This window comes from Mastigoproctus giganteus, chromosome 13 (assembly GCF_048544385.1).
Source record: "Mastigoproctus giganteus isolate SK-2022 chromosome 13, ASM4854438v1, whole genome shotgun sequence".
In the NCBI taxonomy this organism is placed as follows: Eukaryota; Metazoa; Arthropoda; class Arachnida; order Uropygi; family Thelyphonidae; genus Mastigoproctus; species Mastigoproctus giganteus.
Genome location: NC_143587.1, coordinates 60,729,200 through 60,751,507, shown reverse-complemented (window position 1 = coordinate 60,751,507; position 22,308 = coordinate 60,729,200). Strand labels below are relative to the sequence as shown.

Below are 22,308 nucleotides of genomic sequence, written 5' to 3'. Positions count from 1 at the left end.
AATCTGATTTCTTTATTCGATGTTGTCAGATATTTTAATCTCTTCTGAGGATGAAAAACAAAATGAATCAAAGTACTTCACATATTTTGAACCTTTGTTATTGCAACAGGCCCTACGAGTATCGTGTCCTATAACCGAATCTAAATTGATAATCCCACTTTCACATTTCTTTATTTGCTTTGGTAAAATGTCTCTGTTGGAAGCTCTTCTGCAATAGTGAGCGGTGCTCAGAAGACATTAAAGTGGCGAGGCGTTGTGTTCCCCTACTGTGCGTGTCCGTGCATCAGATATAGGTTAGAATATTGGGAGAGGACACGATGGCGCCATGTCCTGCGTTCACTAATTGCCTAAGGAGAAGTTCACACACGTACTCTGAAGTCTCCCCATCCTTAAAAGCATACGTACAATGCTCTCTGTTGTCTTTCGAGAACAATTGATCCGCAAAGCAGAAGAGGACGTGACCAGATGGGAGAGTGACAGGATGGAAAACGTAGACAGAATGCAGGAGAAAGTAACCCACATTATAACCACTGCAGCGGAAATGGCGATGAAAAGGAAGACACCCTCCATAGGAGCCATGCCGGGGTGGACCCCGGAGTTACAAAGACTGCAAAAGCAAGTTCAAATAAAGAGAAAAGAATACCAGAAGGCGCGGAGAACCTGGCCACCGGCAGAGGTAGCCTATCTAAGACATCAATACCAACAGCTGCGCAATGTCTACACTGAAAAAATAAAGAAAAATAAGAAAGTCTCCTGGGAGCGACTAGTCTCTGCGACAGGAAATGAGGACCCCGTGGGGGTTGTATACAAAATAACCACAAATAAGCTCCCCAGGGGGAAAATAACGACGGCAACAAAAACGCCCCAAGGATCCCTCACTAAAACATGGGATGATTCAATTAATAACATTCTAAATAGAATCATTTTAGAACCCCTAGACAACCTCAGGGACAAGCAAGAAGAAATCTCCCAAGGGAACGAGGCATACACATCGCAACAAATGGAGCCGCCCTTCACCATGGAGGAGCTACAAAATGCTGCGTCACAGATGCGAAATAGGAAATGCCCGGGATCGGACCTCCTGGAGCCGGAGCTGATCAAAAAGGCTGTGGAACACATACCTGGCCTCCTGCTCAAACTTCTAAACTGCTGCCTGCAAGCGGGGAAATTTCCGACCTCCTGGAAAACCGCAAATCTGAAACTCATCCTGAAGAACCCTAACAAGCCACCGGAACAACCGGATTCCTACCGACCGATAGCTTTATTGACTACCCTGAGTAAACTATACGAAAGGGTGTTGCATAAAAGAATTATGAGCCACTACAAAGCTGCAAACCTAGAATCACCAAAACAGTATGGATTCAAACCAGGATTATCAACCATAGAAGCAGTCCAAAACCTTATATTCAAAGCAACCCAATGCGACAGGAAGTACTTCCTGTCGCATTGGGTTGCTTTGAATATAAGGTTTTGGAGTCATTGCAGTGGACTCCAAAGTTTTGGAGTCGCTTCCTAGTCATTGCAGTGGACTTCGCAGGGGAGTTCGACACCTTGTGGTGGCCGAGCGTCCTCGGCCGGCTCCGTAAGGCAGCGCTCCCAACAAATCTCTACAAGTGTATAAAGGATTACTTAACTGACCGAAGAATTGAGGTGGTAACACCTTTTCGAAAAGTAGCTCGATGGGTCCGCAGGGGCTGCCCCCAGGGCTCGGTCCTGGGGCCGCTCATGTGGAACATTGTCTTTGACGACTTCCTGGCTCAGGACTTGGGCGAAGTGAGCTGCCAGGCCTTTGCTGACGATTTGGTCCTGATGGTGGAGGCGGACTCCAGATCGGGCCTGGAGACTCATGCAAACAAGGCAATGCAGGTGTTACAGGATTGGGCAAAGCTACACATGTTGAAGATCTCACCCACGAAGACGAACTCTGTTCTACTGAAAGGAGTGCTCAACATTCAGAGACCACCGCAAATAAAGATAGCAGGAGCAACCATCAAACTCGCAAAACAAATACGATACTTAGGGATTACAATCGACAGCAATTTATCCTTCACCCCTCACATCATCCACCTGAAAGAAAAACTAAGGAATTACGCAGCATTAATAGCAAGAGTCTCACGCAGGGACTGGGGATTAAACAGAAAAACCCTGTCCCTGTACTACAAAACAATTTTCATCCCAGCCATTACCTACGGATCCCCGATATGGTACAAAAAAGCAGGAACAGTAGTAAATAAAAGACACCTGGACACAATCCAGCGTAGCATTATGCTCATCATCTCTCGTGCATGCAGAACAGTGAGCACGCACGCCCTCCAAGACTTGACAGGAGTCCTCCCACTGGACCTGGAGGTGACTCGCTGCGGGCTGATGTACTACCTGTCTAAGGGAACACCTACTACAATCTATGGACTCACCCTAGAACCAAAGAACAACCGCAAAGCAGAAAAGCATAGAATCGTGGCTCACCTGCTACAGCTGTGGCAGGACAGATGGACAGCATCAAACAAAGGCGAAGTGACGAAGAGATTCGTACCACTGGTTGCCAAGACTTATCCAAAAGCCCCCCCCCCGTGGTTTAACCCGGGGTTAAATGCAGCCTACTTACTAACGGGCCATGGCCCATTCAAGGCAAAATTGAACATGCTGGGTATAACGGAGGATCTAACTTGCACCTGTGGTGAGCCTGAAACATGGCATCATATAATGCACGACTGTGAGTGCTATGAGGAACACAGAAGCGTGCTAATAACTAAAATACAGTACATACCAAAAAACAAAGAGCACCATCTCTTGGACACAGAAGACGACTACGCGGCTTTCAGCCAATTTGCACGAGAAGTCTTCGACCGAAGAAGGACGGAAATTGCCATCCACAATGAATGAAACATACTCGAAGAAAATCGACCACCCCACAAGACTGCAAAGAGCAAGAGGAAATCAAAATGAGCGTGGAAGAAGACAACCCCGACCAAAGTGAGGCCACAAACGGGTCAAAGGACCCAACAGGACCCTACAAAGATCAAGAAAATAGCAGACACAGCCACTGGAACTACCCGACGAAGATGAATACATGCAAACAGACCAAGTGACAAAAAACCCGGACTGGACATAAATGCAGGAACTACTTGCAGTACGCCATATGGCGGTCTGAATAGGACCCCCTAGTCCTATTCACCTTTACTTCCCAATCCCCAAGCAGGGGGAGACGGTTTCCTGTTCCCTCCCCTGCTACTCCCCGCTTCTCTACTCCTGGTGGGGCATGGGCCTGCTCCACTGCTTTTGGGGACACCTACTCTATTGTCCCCATACTTCTGGCTTTCCCCCCAGTCTTTATCCTCCCTCCCCTACTCTGTCTATACACCAGCGCGCATGTCCCACACAATGCTAAAAATTAAAATATGTCCAAATTCAAACCGCGCACGCAAAACTCTTTCGGTTTAAACCTTTTTCAGCGATTATTTTATTTTATTATTTATTATTATTATTTTTTTTTCTTTTTTTTTTTTTTTTTAGGCCCTAGCCACTGAAATCTCAGGAAACTAGGTGGCAGGGCCTGCCAGAGTAAAATATCAACTACTGGGTACCTGGTCTGCCTCCACGAGGCTAAGTGTGGACAACGTTGGGCCTCACCAGGGGTCTAGCTGCTAAATGGCCAGAAGAACAACGATACAAAACACTACACTTACAAAATCCATACACTTTTAAATCTCTGGCCTTCACAGTGAACTGTTACACCTACAATGAAAGCAACGCGGAGATGGGGGAAACCCCCGGTGCCGCTAGACACGAATACACTTTACACTTTACACTTTGCTGTCTGTTGTTTGTTAAATATGAAAGAGTCTGTGCTTAATTGCTTGTCATACTTTCACCTTTTTCACCTCAAAGGAGGTATAGTTTCACAGTTTCGAATAAAGCCCCAATGCTCTCTTATTTCATCACTGTTCTCTTTTTTTGTTCTATACTGTACAAATATTGTGTGTGTGTGTGCGCTTACCATAGTTTTCACGCGACTTTCTTTCACATGTGACACCTAAGGCTTGTTTAAGTGGAAGTCTAAAACGCTGATGAAACTGGCATTCATGTCTCATTTGTGAGTCAAATGGGCTGAATTTCCCTGACGATTGGCCGTTCTTCAACAACCAAAATCCTCTACTTGCACCTTCACGATGGAGGGACTGTTATTAACCCTGTGTACATCCCCATGTGCAGTCTTAAACACTGAACTTTGTATAATAGGAGGCGACCACCCAGATGTGAACCGACGTAAGAGGGGGATCAAGGTGTGGCGTCCATATGAAAGAGTCGTATGGACGCAAACCTTAAGCCAAGAAATTTTTTTGGGCTTCAGATTTGCGCAGTAATAGTGTTTATAATCACTCTCCTCGCTACAATGGGCGGAAAAGACCCGAGTTCGAATCTCGTCAATGACATGAAGAACGCGTGCATAGTAAGGTCAGAGAAACTCTGGTTTATCGCCCAGAAATCAAACTGGTCAGGCAAGATTTCCCATTAACAACCATTCTGTGTCTGAAGTATAATTGCACTCCTGCCTAGATCGTCCTGCATTACTTCTTTAACCAAATGATTTCATTATTTTCCCAGAAACAGAAATTAAGCTAACCACAAGTCTGTTAGCTCATTAAGATAACAAGTCAATTACTCGTGTCACCCTTTTATCCCCCTCACCCTTTGTATATTGGGGATTCTTCGCACATCTCCAGTCCACAAGGACCTCCCCTGAAACCAAAGATGCTCTCATAATTATGCCTAAGGGTTTGCTTACTTCCGTTGCTGCCTCCCTTAATATAACTGAATACATCCCTTTGCTAAACTTTGCTCAATTATTACAAAATTATTTAGCTCCTCGTTAAGAGTTTGATAAACTTCTGGCCTCCACTTCTCTACAGAATTCCTCATGTGCGAATGTAGATGGAAAATATTCATTCAGTTTGTTAGCTACCTGAGCAGGATCATCAACAGTCGAACCATCGATATCAAGTGGACCAATCAGATTCATCCCCTTCCTTCTAGAGTTTATATAAATAAAAAAGTCTTTGCTGTTTTTCTTTGCAACCTTTGCCAAAGATTTTTCGTAATCTGCATTCGCCTGCCTAACTTCCTTTGTGACTTGATTACAGATTAGCTTATATCTACCATAGGCTTATGTATAGCCGGATAATCAACATATGCATCCCATGCATTTTTCTTCTCTGCCACGAGTCTCATTAGTTCATTTGTTGATATCCATTTAGGCCTAAAGCTTGAAATCATAATTGATCCTTGGAACTTTGGAATGCTGTATATGGTTGTGAAAAATCATGGTGCACGGTTCTGATGGCTGTACTTGGGTCTGGCAGACGCATGAAGAAACGTTATTTACGACAATGAGTTGCCCCAACTGTGAATATTGACAGAAGTGTTGTCACCATCTAGGATTGTTCCTCTTGGTTTTGGTTGTTGTAGTTGAGTTTTAGGAGCATTACCGACTAAAGCAATATTTCAGATGTTTTGTTGTCGTAAAGTAAATTGCATGTGTTCTGTTGCCGATTTTCTGTTTGCTGGACGAAAAAAAACCCGAGTTACCTGGAAAAAAAAAAAAAACATGCCACCCTCGCCTGAGATGGACTAACTCAGCCACGTTTGTGAAAAAGGCCCATGAAAATTCCTCATATCATCGACGGGACTCGACCTCAGATCTTCTCCACCCGGTGTGGGGAGGACAGCGATTGTACCCATAGTGCTACCCACGAGGGTTTTGGTTTTGGCTTAATCCACATGTTATCGTTGCTGGAACAAATAAGATACTTTTCTCCTGAAATACTTTGGATATTTTGCCATACAGTTCATTGACATACTGAAATAATTAACAGTTCTATGCATATTAGTGTAGCAGCTTTAATTTCATTCTATTTAACATATACATGATAAAGCAATCACTGATTGCTACATCATGTATATGTTAAATCGAATCCAATGGGAATCCTATGGATTTCGTTACAGAATACACTGTTAGATAGTTAAAATCAACAAACAGACGAAAACAACTAAACTATACTAAACCAAAGATTTTAATTCAATTGGTACGAACAATTTATTTTCAGTGCTTGAGGATCTACAAAACACGTCTTAAATGTTATTTAACACATTTACAATGAAATGGAAAAGGTTAATTTTGATATCTTTTTCTTTGGCACTTTCACTGCCTTCTTCTAGTTCGTATTTTTCTTAGGATACTTTGGCGATGACGGACCACTGCGGTACTTTTCCTCGTCAGAAGTGCAACTTTTCTCTTGCTCACTGGGAAATGGGTTGGTACGTTTCCTAGAATGGGATGTATGCATCGAGTATGCATTGACTTTCTCTTTCCATTCTTTATTAAAGTTACTCAACTCATCTTCTTCAAGATTAAAAAACTCCTGATTTTTTCCTTCCTCTCCAGTTATACTGTTCTTGGTTCTCTCAACAACGTGGCCCCGTTCCTTTATGTGATGCCCAACAGCCAATTTCTGCATCCCGGACTTGGAATCCTGTACCAATTTTCTAGTCTCTTTCAATCCTCCAGGTGCTGTACATGAGGATGAAGATTCCCTATAAATATGAGTCTGACCATTTCGATCCACCACTTGAGATGTGAAAGATGAACGAAAGTTTACGCACGGACCTAAAATCAAATTGTTATTTGCAAGGTCAGAACCAGCTGTAAAAAGAGAGCGTTGCGAATTAAAGCGTACCAGAGCATTATGATTGGGACCATCTCTGGCTTGTTCCTTTTTTTCGATCTTAATCTTCATAGAAAACATATTTCTGCTAAATAAACCAATGAAAAAATTTTCAGTTATCAAAAGAAATTTAAGCACTTACTGCAATATAAATTTTTGACAATTGTTTGACCAGGAATTAAAAAGAGCTTTTGTAGTGTAGTATTAAGTACTCGTGGTCAGCTATCTAAAGGATATTAATACTCTTGATTTAATATTTAGTCCCTCTTTCCATTAGAGTTTAATTCGTTTCTTTCTTTTTTGTGGTACATCCGATGTTAACTGGATACTGACTGGGAATCGTATGGATTTATATTCGATGACAGTTTCTGCAACAATAAAACATTTTGAATTATTGCAGAAACACTTGTTAATACTTTAATTCTTTATTCACTCTGAAAAGCTATAACGATGACGCTTCATGTCAAAACAATCCGGTAAGTACCGGATTGTTTTTGACAAATACAATATGTTGCCTAACATATCTGGACAACAAAATAAGTTGGCATTAGCATCAATATTAGCAATAGCGTATGATGCAAGAAAGCACGCTTATACATCAATTAGAAAAAAAAAAAAAAAAAAAAAAAACCTTCCCGTTTCACCCATCCATTCGCTCCAAACGTTTTTCTAGTTATTCCTTGAATTTATTTAAGCTTTGAACTTCCACAACGACAGATGGAAGTTTGTTCCACAGTCAACCAGCCGCTGGCTAAAGGCAAATTTCCGCACAGTACTGGCGATTTGGCCCTCCCATTGAGTAAGCCAAGAAACAGTTGATGACGGGACATTGCAGGGTTCCGTCTTGATTGGTAAAATGTCTCTAGATTCACGATACTGTTCAAATTAAAATATTTCACGCATCATCCTTATGGAATAAAACATCGTGTGCCTTTTATGAGTTTTTTTTTTTTTTTTCTTGTGAATTTTGCCCATAAAAGTTAGTTGTCGGCAAGGACGAAATGCGACGCCCAAGGACGCCGCATTGCTTCTCCTGGAAAGTCGGATTTCTCGTCCATCAAACAGAAAATCGATCAGAGAAGAATTTCTAAAAATCCACGCACTGGCTGAAATTCCAAGTGTGCAAATATACTCGTGTGTTAATTTAATTTAATACCCATAGCTTTGCTTTATTTTAATCCTCTATATTTCTTCGTACTAATGATCGCATAAATCTTATTTCTTTATTCGATGTTGTCAGATATTTTAATCTCTTCTGAGGATGAAAAACAAAATAAATCAAAGTACTTCACATATTTTGAACCTTTGTTATTGCAACAGGCCCTACGAGTATCGTGTCCTATAACCGAATCTAAATTGATAATCCCACTTTCACATTTCTTTATTTGCTTTGGTAAAATGTCTCTGTTGGAAGCTCTTCTGCAATAGTGAGCGGTGCTCAGAAGACATTAAAGTGGCGAGGCGTTGTGTTCCCCTACTGTGCGTGTCCGTGCATCAGATATAGGTTAGAATATTGGGAGAGGACACGATGGCGCCATGTCCTGCGTTCACTAATTGCCTAAGGAGAAGTTCACACACGTACTCTGAAGTCTCCCCATCCTTAAAAGCATACGTACAATGCTTGCTGTCTGTTGTTTGTTAAATATTTTTTTTATTTTATTTTTTTTTATTTTATTAATAAAAAGATACACAACAGGTAACCATTAACAGTGTATCTGAGATCAGATCAATAAACATAATAACAATAATGTGAAATCCTACAGGACGATAAACATTGATACAAATTCAAACAATAAAGCATATGTACAAAAGAGGATTGTATTAAGTTAAGTTACCGGTAAAACAAGTAATAATTAATCCGTTAGAGAATAGAAAAATAATATAACAAATAATAAGCTACAATAATTAGATGTGAGCTAGTCACTTTGCAGTTTAAGTGAAGAGGCAAACTTGTGGATGGAGTTCATCAGTGATTGGGAGTTGTCAAAGAAGTCAATGCGAGAGTCATTTGCTGATTTGCTGATTCTGTTCAGTGGACTGAACTTCATTAAGTCCGTGTTGGCAGAGTCAAGGCGAAACGGTGCAAGGTTCCTGACTTGTCTACAGGGAGCATTGAAGTTTATTTTACTCAGGATATCAGATGCTTCATAAATTCCAGTGATTACTTTGGCTAGGAGGGCGATGTCAGCAGTAACTCTTCTAGCGCACAGAGGCCTTAGATGAAAGTAATCACACAGCGATTCATAATACACTGAGTGATAGAATAGAGGATTGCGGTACGTAAGGTAACGGATAAAGTTTTTTTGGACTGCTTCAATTTTGTTAGTTAAAGTCTTTGTGTGAGGATTCCAGATGGGTGAACTGAATTCAAGGATTGGCAGTACAATAGGTTTATAAAGGATAACCGCATATCTGTAGTTTTTGAACTTGTATGTGTTCCGTTTGATGAATCCCAGTGTTTTGAATGCTTTGCTGGTGATTTTAAGGACATGGGCATCGAATTTAGCACTGCTGGAAAAGAGAATCCCTAAGTCGTTAACTTGGTCACACCTTTCGATGATCACAGAGTTAATACTATACTCCGTATTCATTAGTTGTGGAGATCTGCAAGATGAGAAAGAGATAACTTTGCACTTCGAGGGGTTAGCAGACAAGCCATTCAGAGATAGCCACAGAGAGAATTTATTGAGAGCACATTGAAGTTGTTGAGAATCGGTAGTCTCCTTCACTGCTGAGTAGATCTTAAGATCATCTGCATAGAGAGCAACTTGAACATTGGAGGTGTAGATGAAAGAAGGAAGATCATTTACGAAAACAATGAAGAGAAGAGGACCTAAGGGAGAGCCTTGTGGTACTCCGCTTAGTGGTATAAAACAGTCTGAGTTCACTTGATCGATGGTAACGCTCAAGGAACGATGCGTAATATAGCTGCGTAGCCATGAGAGCAAAGGGTCACGGATGCCATACAGCTTAAGTTTTTCCAGAAGTTGTTCGTGCGGGACTTTATCAAATGCCTTAGATATGTCTGTGTAGACTGCATCAACTTGTAGGTGGTTATCAAGAGCTTCAGAGGTGTATTGCCAGAAAGGAAGTAAATTTGTGACTACTGACTTGCCACTGCAGAAACCATGTTGATTCTGATCGATAAAAGGCTTGAAGAATTCGAAGAGATGTTTGTGCACTGCTGTGTCGAAGAGTTTAGCCAGGCTGTTTTGCAAGGTTATGGGTCTGTAATCGCATACGTCATTTTTATCACCTTTTTTGAAAATAGGAACTATATTGACCTGCTTAAAGTGATTAGGATACTTCCCCAGCCTGAGAGACAGGTTGAAGATCCGCAGTATGAGGGGTTTCAATGTAGTGACAGTCCTTTTCCAAAATAGGCCTGGAATGTCATCTGGGCCTCTAGTATAGTCATTTTTCATGCTTTTTAATGCCGAGTTTAAATCTTCATCAGTGATAAAGAGATTAATGAGGATATCATCTTTAACAGGTGTGAAGTCAGGAAATGAGGCAGGTCTCAATGTATCATTTGTTTGAATTCTAGAAAAGTGTTTGGCAAACTCTTGAGCAATACTGAATTCGTCAGATAAGAGAATTCCATCTGCGTTTCGGAGTTGTAACTTTCTACTGGTTATGTTCTTATGCTTCATGAAATTCCAGAATGGTTTGATATCTCTGTGAGTAAGCAGACTATCCTGAACTGACTCTGTATACATGTTGTAGGAGTTTAATATGAGAGTTTTCACTTCTTTGCGGAGTTGGCTGAATATTTCATAGTATTGACTGTCACCTGTTTGCTTATATTTGTTTCTGTAGAATTGTTTGGATTTAATTTTACGTATTAGTTCACTATTATACCAGTGCGGGTAGGTAGAGCGTGCGGTAAGATGGGATTGAGGAACAATGTCAGATATAACTGAATGGACACAGTTAATCAGGTTGTTGGTGAGCACATCGATGTCATCCATAGCGTCAGCGAGCTGCTTGTCTACGTTTCTTAGAGCTAGGTTGAGCAGAGGCCAGTCAGCCTTTCTGAAATTGAATCGAGGAGTACGGGAGCTGCATTTGAAGTTATGAGAAGTCACTGTGATGTCAAAAGTAATTGGTGAATGATCCGAGTGAAATATGGGGTTGTCGGTGTGAACATCTATATGAGTAGAGGAAAATATTAGGTCGAGGTAGGCATTTTCTCTGGTTGGAAAGTTGCAAATTTGTTCCAGACCATAGCTGTGAAGCATATTAAAGAGAGCCCTAGTCTGCAGTGATGGAGAAGAAGATTCTAAATTGGCCATTTGACAGTTAAAGTCACCCAAAACCATTGCTATGTCGGCAGATTGAATTAGTGGGAAGATTGATTCCAGCGAGCTTTCTAAGTACTGGAGGTCTATATTAGTTAAGGGAGGTGGAAAATAAAGCAATACTATTAAAACCTTTAACTTGCCAAGATGAAGAAGGCAGTATACTGATTCAATATTTGTGAAATTTGATGCAGTTTCACAGAGTATATGGTTAGAATGTATAATAGCTACTCCGCCTATATGAAAGAGTCTGTGTTAATTGCTTGTCATACTTTCACCTTTTTCACCTCAAAGGAGGTATAGTTTCACAGTTTCGAATAAAGCCCCAATGCTCTCTTATTTCATCACTGTTCTCTTTCTTTGTTCTATACTGTACAAATGTTGTGTGTGTGTGTGCGCTTACCATAGTTTTCACGCGACTTTCTTTCACATGTGACACCTAAGGCTTGTTTAAGTGAAAGTCTAAAACGCTGATGAAACTGGCATTCATGTCTCATTTGTGAGTCAAATGGGCTGAATTTCCCTGACGATTGGCCGTTCTTCAACAACCAAAATCCTCTACTTGCACCTTCACGATGGAGGGACTGTTATTAACCCTGTGTACATCCCCATGTGCAGTCTTAAACACTGAACTTTGTATAATAGGAGGCGACCACCCAGATGTGAACCGACCTAAGAGGGGGATCAAGGTGTGGCGTCCATATGAAAGAGTCGTATGGACGCAAACCTTAAGCCAAGAAATTTTTTTGGGCTTAAGATTTGCGCAGTAATAGTGTTTATAATCACCCTCCTCGCTACAACGGGCGGAAAAGGCCCGAATTCGAATCTCGTCAATGACATGAAGAACGCGTGCATAGTAACGTTAGAGAAACTCTGGTTTATCGCCCAGAAATCAAATTGGTCAGGCAACATTTCCCATTGACAACCATTCTGTGTCTGAAGTATAATTGCACTCCTGCCTAGATCGCCCTGCATTACTTCTTTAACCAAATGATTTCATTATTTTCCCAGAAACAGAAATTAAGCTAAAAACAAGTCTGTTAGCTCATTAAGATAACAAGTCAATTACTCGTGTCATCCTTTTATCCCCCCACCCTTTGTATATTGGGGATATTCGCACATCTCCAGTCCACAAGGACCTCCCCTGAAATCAAAGATGCTCTCTTAATTATGCCTAAGGGTTTGCTTACTTCCGTTGCTGCCTCCCTTAATATAACTGAATACATCCCTTTGCTAAACTTTGCTCAATTATTACAAAATTATTTAGCTCTTCGTTAAGAGTTTGATAAACTTCTGGCCTCCACTTCTCTACAGAATTCCTCATGTGCGAATGTAGATGCAAAATATTCATTCAGTTTGTCAGCTACCTGAGCAGGCTCATCAACAGTCAAACCATCGATATGAAGTGGACCAACCTGATTCATCCCCTTCCTTCTAGAGTTTATATAAATAAAAAAGTCTTTGCTGTTTTTCTTTGCAACCTTTGCCAAAGATTTTTCGTAATCTGCATTCGCCTTCCTAACTTCCTTAGTGACTTGATTACAGATTAGCTTATATCTACCATAGGCTTATGTATCGCCGGATAATCAACATATGCATCCCATCCATTTTTCTTCTCTGCCACGAGTCTCATTAGTCATTAGTTGACATCCATTTAGGCCTAAAGCTTGAAATCATAATTGATCCTTGGAACTTTGAATGCTGTATTGTGTGAAAAATCATGGTGCACGGTTCTGATGGCTGTACTTGGGTCTGGCAGACGCATGAAGAACGTTATTTACGACAATGAGTTGCCCCCACTGTGAATATTGACAGAAGTGTTGTCACCATCTAGGATTGTTCCTCTTGGTTTTGGTTGTTGTAGTTGAGTTTTAGGAGCATTACCGACTAAAGCAATATTTCAGATGTTTTGTTGTCGTAAAGTAAATTGCATGTGTTCTGTTGCCGATTTTCTGTTTGCTGGACGAAAAAAACCCGAGGTACCTGGAGAAAAAAAACCATGCCACTCTCGCCTGAGATCGACTAACTCAGCCACGTTTGTGAAAAAGGCCCATGAAAATTCCTCATATCATCGACGGGACTCGACCTCAGATCTTCTCCACCCGGTGTGGGGAGGACAGTGATTGTACCAACAGTGCTACCCACGAGGGCCTTGGTTTTGGCTTAGTCCACATGTTATCGTTGCTGGAACAAATAAGATACTTTTCTCCTGAAATACTTTGGATATTTTGCCATACAGTTCATTGACATACTGAACTAATTAACAGTTCTATGCATATTAGTGTAGCAGCTTTAATTTCATTCTATTTAACATATACATGATGAAGCAATCACTGTGCACTTTAATTACAGAATACACTGTTAGATAGTTAAAATCAACAAACAGATAAAAACAACTAAACTATACTAAACCAAAGATTTTAATTCAATTGGTACGAACAATTTATTTTCAGTGCTTGAGGATCTACAAAATACGTCTTAAATGCTATTTAACAATTTACAATGAAATGGAAAAGGTTAATTTCGATATCTTTTTCTTTGGCACTTTCACTGCCTTCTTCTAGTTCGTATTTTTCTTAGGATACTTTGATGATGACGGACCACTGAGGTAGTTTTCCTCGTCAGAAGTGCGACTTTTCTCTTGCTCACTGGGAAATGGGTTGGAACGCTTCCTAGAATGGGATGTATGCATCGAGTATGCATTGACTTTCTCTTTCCATTCTTTATTAAAGTTATCCAACTCATCTTCTTCAAGATTAAAATACTCCTGATTTTCTTCTTCCTCTCCAGTTATACTGTTCTTGGTTCTCTCAACAACGTGGCACCGTTCCTTTATGTGATGCCCAACAGCCAATTTCTGCATCCCGGACTTGGAATCCTGTACCAATTTTCTAGTCTCTTTCAATCCTCCAGGTGCTGTACATGAGGATGAAGCTTCCCTATAAATATGAGTCTGACCATTTCGATCCACCACTTTAGATGTGAAAGAGAAACGAAAGTTTTCGAACGGATTTAAAATCAAATTGTTATTTGCAAGGTCAAAACCAGCTGTAAAAAGAGAGTGTTGCGAATTGAAGCCTACCAGAGCATTATGATTGGGACCATCTCTGGCTTCTTGCCTTGTTTCGATCTTAATCTTCATAGAACTGATAAGTTGACCCATATTTCTGCTAAATAAACGAATGAAAAAATTTTCAGTTATCAAAAGAAATTTAAGCACTTACTGCAATATAAATTTTTGACAATTGTTGGACCAGGAATTAAAAAGAGCTTTTGTAGTGTTGTAGTAAGTGCTCGTGGTCAGCTGTCTAAAGGATATTAATACTCTTGATTTAATATTTAGTCCCTCTTTCCATTAGAGTTTAATTCGTTTCTTTCCTTTTTGTGGTACACCCGATGTTAACTGGATACTGAATGGGAATCCTATGGATTTATATTCGATGACAGTTTCTGCAACAATAAAACATTTTGAATTATTGCAGAAACACTTGTTAATACTTTAATTCTTTATTCACTCTGAAAAGCTAACGATGACGCTTCATGTCATGTGTTAAGTACCGGATTGTTTTTGACAAATACAATATGTTGCCAAACATATCTGGACAACTCCCGGCATGTTTGGAAAATGAATCATACTCGACATCGAAGTCTCAGAAATAGGAATAAAAGCAAGTATGCTCGCGCTAAAAGTAGGCACATCAACGAAATAAGATAGATGGCTCGAGACAGTAATTTGGCATTAGCATCAATATTAGCAATAGCGTAGATGCAAGAAAGCACGCTTATACAGCAATCAGCCAAAAAAAAAAAAAAAAAACAAAAACCCTTCCCGTTTCACCCATTCATTCGCTCCAAAAGTTTGTCTACTTCTTCCTTGAATTTATTTAAGCTTTGAACTTCCACAACGACAGATGGAAGTTTGTTCCACAGTCAACTACTCGCTGGCTAAAGGCAAATTTCCGCACAGTACTGGAGATTTGGCCCTCCCATTGAGTAAGCCAAGAAACAGTTGATGACGGGACATTGCAGGGTTCCGTCTTGATTGGTAAAATGGCTCTAGATCGATTTCTATTGGATATTCGGAATTTGCATGCCAGGATGCCTATTATATCAAATTTATTTTGAATAGTATCACCGTCTTCGGTGGTACTGTTCAAATTAAAATATTTCACGCATCATCCTTATGGAATAAAACATCGCGTGCCTTTTATGAGTTTTTTTTTTTTTTTTTCTTGTGAATTTTGCCCATAAAAGTCAGTTGTCGGCAAGGACGAAATGCGACGCCCAAGGACATCGCATTGCTTCTCCTGGAAAGTCGGATTTCTCGTCCATCAAACAGAAAATCGATCAGAGAAGAATTTCTAAAAATCCACGCACTGGCTGAAATTCCAAGTGTGCAAATATACTCGTGTGTTAATTTAATTTAATACCCATAGCTTTGCTTTATTTTAATCCTCTATATTTCTTCGTACTAATGATCGCATAAATCTTATTTCTTTATTCGATGTTGTCAGATATTTTAATCTCTTCTGAGGATGAAAAACAAAATGAATCAAAGTACTTCACATATTTTGAACCTTTGTTATTGCAACAGGCCCTACGAGTATCGTGTCCTATAACCGAATCTAAATTGATAATCCCACTTTCACATTTCTTTATTTGCTTTGGTAAAATGTCTCTGTTGGAAGCTCTTCTGCAATAGTGAGCGGTGCTCAGAAGACATTAAAGTGGCGAGGCGTTGTGTTCCCCTACTGTGCGTGTCCGTGCATCAGATATAGGTTAGAATATTGGGAGAGGACACGATGGCGCCATGTCCTGCGTTCACTAATTGCCTAAGGAGAAGTTCACACACGTACTCTGAAGTCTCCCCATCCTTAAAAGCATACGTACAATGCTCTCTGTTGTTTGTTAAATATATGAAAGAGTCTGTGCTTAATTGCTTGTCATACTTTCACCTTTTTCACCTCAAAGGAGGTATAGTTTCACAGTTTCGAATAAAGCCCCAATGCTCTCTTATTTCCTCACTGTTCTCTTTTTTTCTTTCTAAACTGCACAAATATTGTGTGTGCTTACCCTAGTTTTCACGCGACTTTCTTTCACATATGACACCTAAGGCTTGTTTAAGTGGAAGTCTCAAACGCTGATGGAACTGACATTCACATCTCATTTGTGAGTCAAATGGGCTGAATTTCGGTGAAGTTGGGCCGTTTCTTCAACAACCAAAATCCTCTACTTGCACCTTCACGATGGAGGGACTGTTATTAACCCTGTGTACATCCCCATGTGCAGTCTTAAACACTGAACTTAGTATAATAGGAGGCGACCACCCAGATGTGAACCGACGTAAGAGGGGAATCAAGGTGTGGCGTCCATACCACATAGATGAATGCTGCTCTCTGTGTCACCAGAAATTACTACGTTGAATACGACTCTCATCATTCACACTTTCCCCACTTTGCTTATTTTAGGAGCATCAGCGACTAAGGCCATATCGCCTGTAAATTGCGTGTGTTCTGAGGTCGATTTTCCGTTTGCTGGATGAAAAACCAGAGTTTCCGGCAGAAAAATCACGCCTGAACCAACTAACTCAGCCACGTTGTTGAAAAGGCCCATAAAATTCTTCACGTCATCGACCAGACTCAAATTCAGGTCTTTTCCACCCGGTGTGGGGAGGATGGCGATCCTTCCAACTGCTACCCACGAGGGCATATTTTGAAACAAGAGTGTTAAAGAGCAGACAAAGAGGAAAGCGTCTACAACAACAACAACAACAAAAAGTATGTTTACTGAGAAATATATCAAGCTAGCGTTAATTGAACACCAAAAACCATAATGACGTAGTTTCAAACAAGCACTAATTGCTGTTGCTGATCTTTGGTAAACCGCTTTACGAAAGTTATTTTGTCTTGCAGAAACAAAAGAACTACGTCTTTTGAAACCTTATGAAACTTTCCTCTTTTACACACGTAAGGAATCCTTACGAGAGTTAGAAAGTTGCAAGAGACCTTTTTATCAGTTAGAGCTAATTGGATTTGGATGGAGTGATGAAGATAAAACTAAATGTCTATTCATTTAAAAAATAAACTACAAAGGTAGTTATGACAGATGTCGCAATTTACTCAAAGCAGTCAGTAAATTCTTAAATTTTAATTGGACAGTAATGCGGGCCATAATTAAATTAAAAGTTTGGAGTAATGTCTTTTGCATGGCTCAATAAGTTTACTGATTAAAATTAAACTTAGTTCTTGTAAGATTAGCAACAGAAGAGGAAGGGCAAGGAATAATTGCTTGAGCGATGTTATTAGCTCTTCCAGAGTATCGCTAAGTGAGGTTTTATCTGATTAAATTCTTTTAATTAGCCCAGTTTGCCATTATGATTTGGTAAGGAAACAAAGATTTTCATTTTGTTCTGTTGTAGCAGCCTCCAGATAATAATTCTAAGACTTCGGATATCATTTCTGTGTTGGATTGCATAATTTTAATTTCTGTGTACACTATCGACAAAAAGTTTGGAAGGTATTAACACAATGACGTTCAAGGTAAAAAATGTCATCAAAGCCATTTCTACTAAGACAGTGAATTTAATCAGTGACGTTATCGAAGGTGTTCTTTAATGTGTATTTTAGATTTTATTATGTATAGAAATTACATACGTTAAAAAAGTAATATCGTTAGCAGCCTGCTAGAAGCTTACAAAAAATGGAAGATGGCTAACAAGCAGAACATCTACCTTCATATATTTAAGCCCTGGAGGAACAGAAATAGATTTAATATGAACAAGTTTACGGGTCAAAACAAAATAAATAAATTAAATTAACAAACACCCATAAAAATCACAAAAATATTCTTACTCTGAAAAAGTCTTCACCAGTTGGGCTCCATGGTGAAAAGCATTATCTTCCGTTAGAAGGAATGTGGACCCCCATTACACTTTTGATATCATATTTGGGAGAACATCAGCAACTCTGCTACCTCCACTTGTGATTGGGCTACTTCCATCAGGCTGAACCACTCTGCACCTCAGTCCACTAACACGATGTCTCTCTGCCATTGGACAACGAATATGTATTCCACTACTCCATTAATACTTCATATTCCACTATTGTCCCAAGAAATCAAAGGCGTTTCCAACTTCATTGTAACTGCTTTATCACAGCTGATATACTGGACAATATTTAACAGTGGGGCACATTTTTTTTTTAGCCTGCCGGCTAGTTCTTGTATGCTGAAACGTATCCATAAACGTACATTTCCAGGACCACAACCAGCCCTTTTTTGAATTTACTTGGATCTGAAAATTGTTTGAGCAATTTTGCAGGATTAATTGTTAAGCTAAGCTGAGTAAGGTGGTCACCAAGTAATTGTAATTCGTTATTGATATCACTGCGCAACGGATTTTCTTCTTAATGTAAAGCTGGATGATTTTAGTGTATTTTTATGCCCTGATTACAAAAATGTTTCATCACTCATAGGACTTGGAGAATTCCAAGTAATCAGCCATTTCGGTCCAGCTGTCTGATTGCTTCCATTCTGCCTGTTGCACGTTAGTTTTGATCTTTGTCAATCTGCTTCCAGGAACAGTTATTTAATGTATTGCGTGTCTTCAAAGGGTGTTAATAATCCTCATTCATTTTGCTATATGTATAGGAAATTTACTTTGAAATCGCCTAAACACTTTTATCTCCATTCATTAAGAAGTCGTATTCGTTCATTTTCCATTCGAGATCTGGATCCAAAAAGACCTGAGTTCGAATCCCGTCGATGACACGAGAGATTTTCATGGGTCATGTTCACAACGTGCTGAGTTCATTGGTCTCAGACGAGGGTAACGTGGTTTTTCTCCTGGAAATGCGGGTTTTTCATCCAGAAAACAGCAAATCGCCCATATAACACACGCAATTTACAGACAAATTATATATGGCGCAATATGGCCTAATTTGCCTGTGGGATATTTGCCTAATATCCCACCCCCCATTCCCGTGAAGTCCCTGTAACAGGATTTTACTCCATTTATTTACAATTAATCCCTCTCCTCAGAGTGGACGAAACTACAATTTCTCTGACACTCTTCTTGGAATTCATGCGATGCCTATATAATTGAAAGAGCTCAGTGTACGAAAGAAATGAGAGAAAATAGAATACTTTCGTCTATAACTCATGACCCACTTTGGTCCATTAACAAACCGTGTTGTAAACATTATTAGGGCTGTCCCATATACAGAAGTAAAGAAAGCGTAAGTTTCCTTATGTATCAAACACAACTTGTGGTTTAATGATCATAATTTCTCCACATCTTATCCGCTAAGTAATTAAAGGAAAAGTTACATATTTGCTTGGCCAATAATAATAAAAAAGAAAACCCACGTGCTCTTTCCCATCTCTAATGTGTGTCATTACTTTGACTTCCGTTTGACTGCTACCGAAAAGAGAAAACAAAACAGTAAGTATTCCACTTTTTTTTTTCATTAAACCTAAAAAAACGAACAGAACCAGAAGGAAAACTGTAACTTCCTGCTTCTTCCCTTAATATTCAGAGAGGAAGTAAAGTACTAGTGTAACCTAGATAAAGTTCCATGGCAGGAAATGCTGATAAGAAAGATCCAGTAAGGAGTTAGCCAGTGATCGACGTAATCCTATTAAGGAATTTGCTTTTATGTTCAAATACGAAAATAAATAGAGAAATTGGGGGAATTATTGCGACTGTATAGCGTTCAACGAAAAGTAGGGTAAAGTAAAGCTTCAAAAATATATTTACTGGTAAAAATAAAGAAAACAGGGACGAAATGCCAACAGAAAGGTTATACGCATGCGCATAGAATTATTGCGTCTTGAAACTTGGCACTGAGCGTAAGAAATCAGCTTATTCTCAACGTTTCCAAAATATTGGAGAACTTAATAATCAAGAAAAAGTAATTTCTAATAAGAATAAATTGGATTTTGGATTGCTAGGTCACCCACCGATTTTGGGGTGACAAGTGACCTAAATCAATCACAGGATGTTTCCGTTCTTTGATAGATCAGAAATTATTGCGGTCTTGTCTGCTAATTAGTGGAACAGATGCCAGGCCCTCGTGAGACCCAGATTCAAGCTTATGTCGTTTAATTTTGATTTGTAAATGACAAATCAAATACATTGAATTTTGAAATGTGTGAAATATTTACACATCTTAGTGGGAAATATTTGGTGCTTCTTAACTATATGGGCACCAATCTTTTAAATTCGGCTCTGAATTATTGTTAAAATATTTAAGTACTCTACTATACTATGTATATAGAGTGCTTAGCATCATAATACACAGCCATTTCTGAATAAACAGAAAATTTTTAAGGTGGCATCGTTTTAGGTTATATCTCATATTGTGAATGCCTTCACAACGAGTTGCCATGATATTGCACTACTTCGAATAAGTAACGCTTCACCTAAGGAGAAGACTAGTATTACTTATTCTCAGATAGGTACCACCACCCAGACAGCACTGTTTCAGGGCTATTTATGTATGTAATGTGAATATCTACTCGAATATCCACTTGTCCCTATTAGACTTAGAAAAGCAAAAAAGGTAGAGGGGAAGTTATAGTAGGAGTGGAAGAGGAAAAGAAACAGTGTAGAAGAATGAAAGGGACAGTAACTCCTTCAACTCACACCACTCAAAAACTCATAAACTCCTCGAATAGGCAACGCTTCCCCAGTGGAGAAGGCTGTTGTTACCTATTCTTGGAAACTCCGGACATCATCAAGCTCCCCCTAACAGCACTGTTTCAGGGCTATTTGGCCCTTCGTCAGTGAGTGGGTAGGTACCCAAGTGATGCAATGATGGCAAAAACAGTTATGAAGTATAGCTCCACAATATGAGAGATGCCTGATGGTGTATGATGTATTTAGACTAAGGCGCATTTAGGGCTAGAGCCTCAAGCTGCGAACAAATTTAGACTATGTATATAGAGTGCTGATGTATATAGAGTGCTGAATCAGGGCTATTTGCGCCTTAGTCTAAATACATCATACACCATCAGGCATCTCTCATATTGTGGAGCTATACTTCATAACTGTTTTTGCCATCATTGCATCACTTGGGTACCTACCCACTCACTGACGAAGGGCCAAATAGCCCTGAAACAGTGCTGTCTGGGTGGTGGTACCTATCTGAGAATAAGTAATACTAGTCTTCTCCTTAGGTGAAGCGTTACTTATTCGAAGTAGTGCAATATCATGGCAACTCGTTGTGAAGGCATTCACAATATGAGATATAACCTAAAACGATGCCACCTTAAAAATTTTCTGTTTATTCAGAAATGGCTGTGTATTATGATGCTAAGCACTCTATATACATAGTCTAAATTTGTTCGCAGCTTGAGGCTCTAGCCCTAAATGCGCCTTAGTCTAAATACATCATACACCATCAGGCATCTCTCATATTGTGGAGCTATACTTCATAACTGTTTTTGCCATCATTGCATCACTTGGGTACCTACCCACTCACTGACGAAGGGCCAAATAGCCCTGAAACAGTGCCGCTAGGGGGGGCTTGATGATGTCCGGAGTTTCCAAGAATAGGTAACAACAGCCTTCTCCACTGGGGAAGCGTTGCCTATTCGAGGAGTTTATGAGTTTTTGAGTGGTGTGAGTTGAAGGAGTTACTGTCCCTTTCATTCTTCTACACTGTTTCTTTTCCTCTTCCACTCCTACTATAACTTTCCCTCTCCCTTTTTTGCTTTTCTCAGTCTAATAGGGACAAGTGGATATTCGAGTAGATATTCACATACATACATAAATAGCCCTGAAACAGTGCTGTTCGTGGGGCCCGATGGCCACTGAGTTTCCTCGAATAGGTAACAACAGTCTTCTCTACTGGGGAAGCGTTGCCTATTCGAGGAATATATGAGATTTTGTGTGAGTCGCAGGAGCTGGTTTTCCTCGAATGGGTAACAACAGTCTTCTCTACTGGGGAAGCGTTGCCCATTCGGGGAATACATGAGCAACTGTCCTTTTCTTCCTTCGACAGCATTTCCTTCCTCTACCTCTCCTACTATCACTTTCCTACATCTTTATTGCTTTTCTTGGTCTAATAGGGACAGTATGAGGATAAATGAGAACTATTATCCCATACCAATTTTCAAAACAGTGCTGTCTGGGTGGTGGTACCTATCTGAGAATAAGTAATACTAGTCTTCTCCTTAGGTGAAGCGTTACTTATTCGAAGTAGTGCAATATCATGGCAACTCGTTGTGAAGGCATTCACAATATGAGATATAACCTAAAACGATGCCACCTTAAAAATTTTCTG

General features: G+C 39.9%; 1 protein-coding gene across 1 annotated transcript in view; it reads left to right on the top strand.

Annotated features, from left to right (window-relative positions):
* LOC150076104 (retinoid isomerohydrolase-like) overlaps positions 1-22,308 on the top strand; it is a 95,967-nt gene that overhangs the window by 49,247 nt on the left and 24,412 nt on the right. The gene's annotated exons all lie outside the window — the stretch shown is intronic.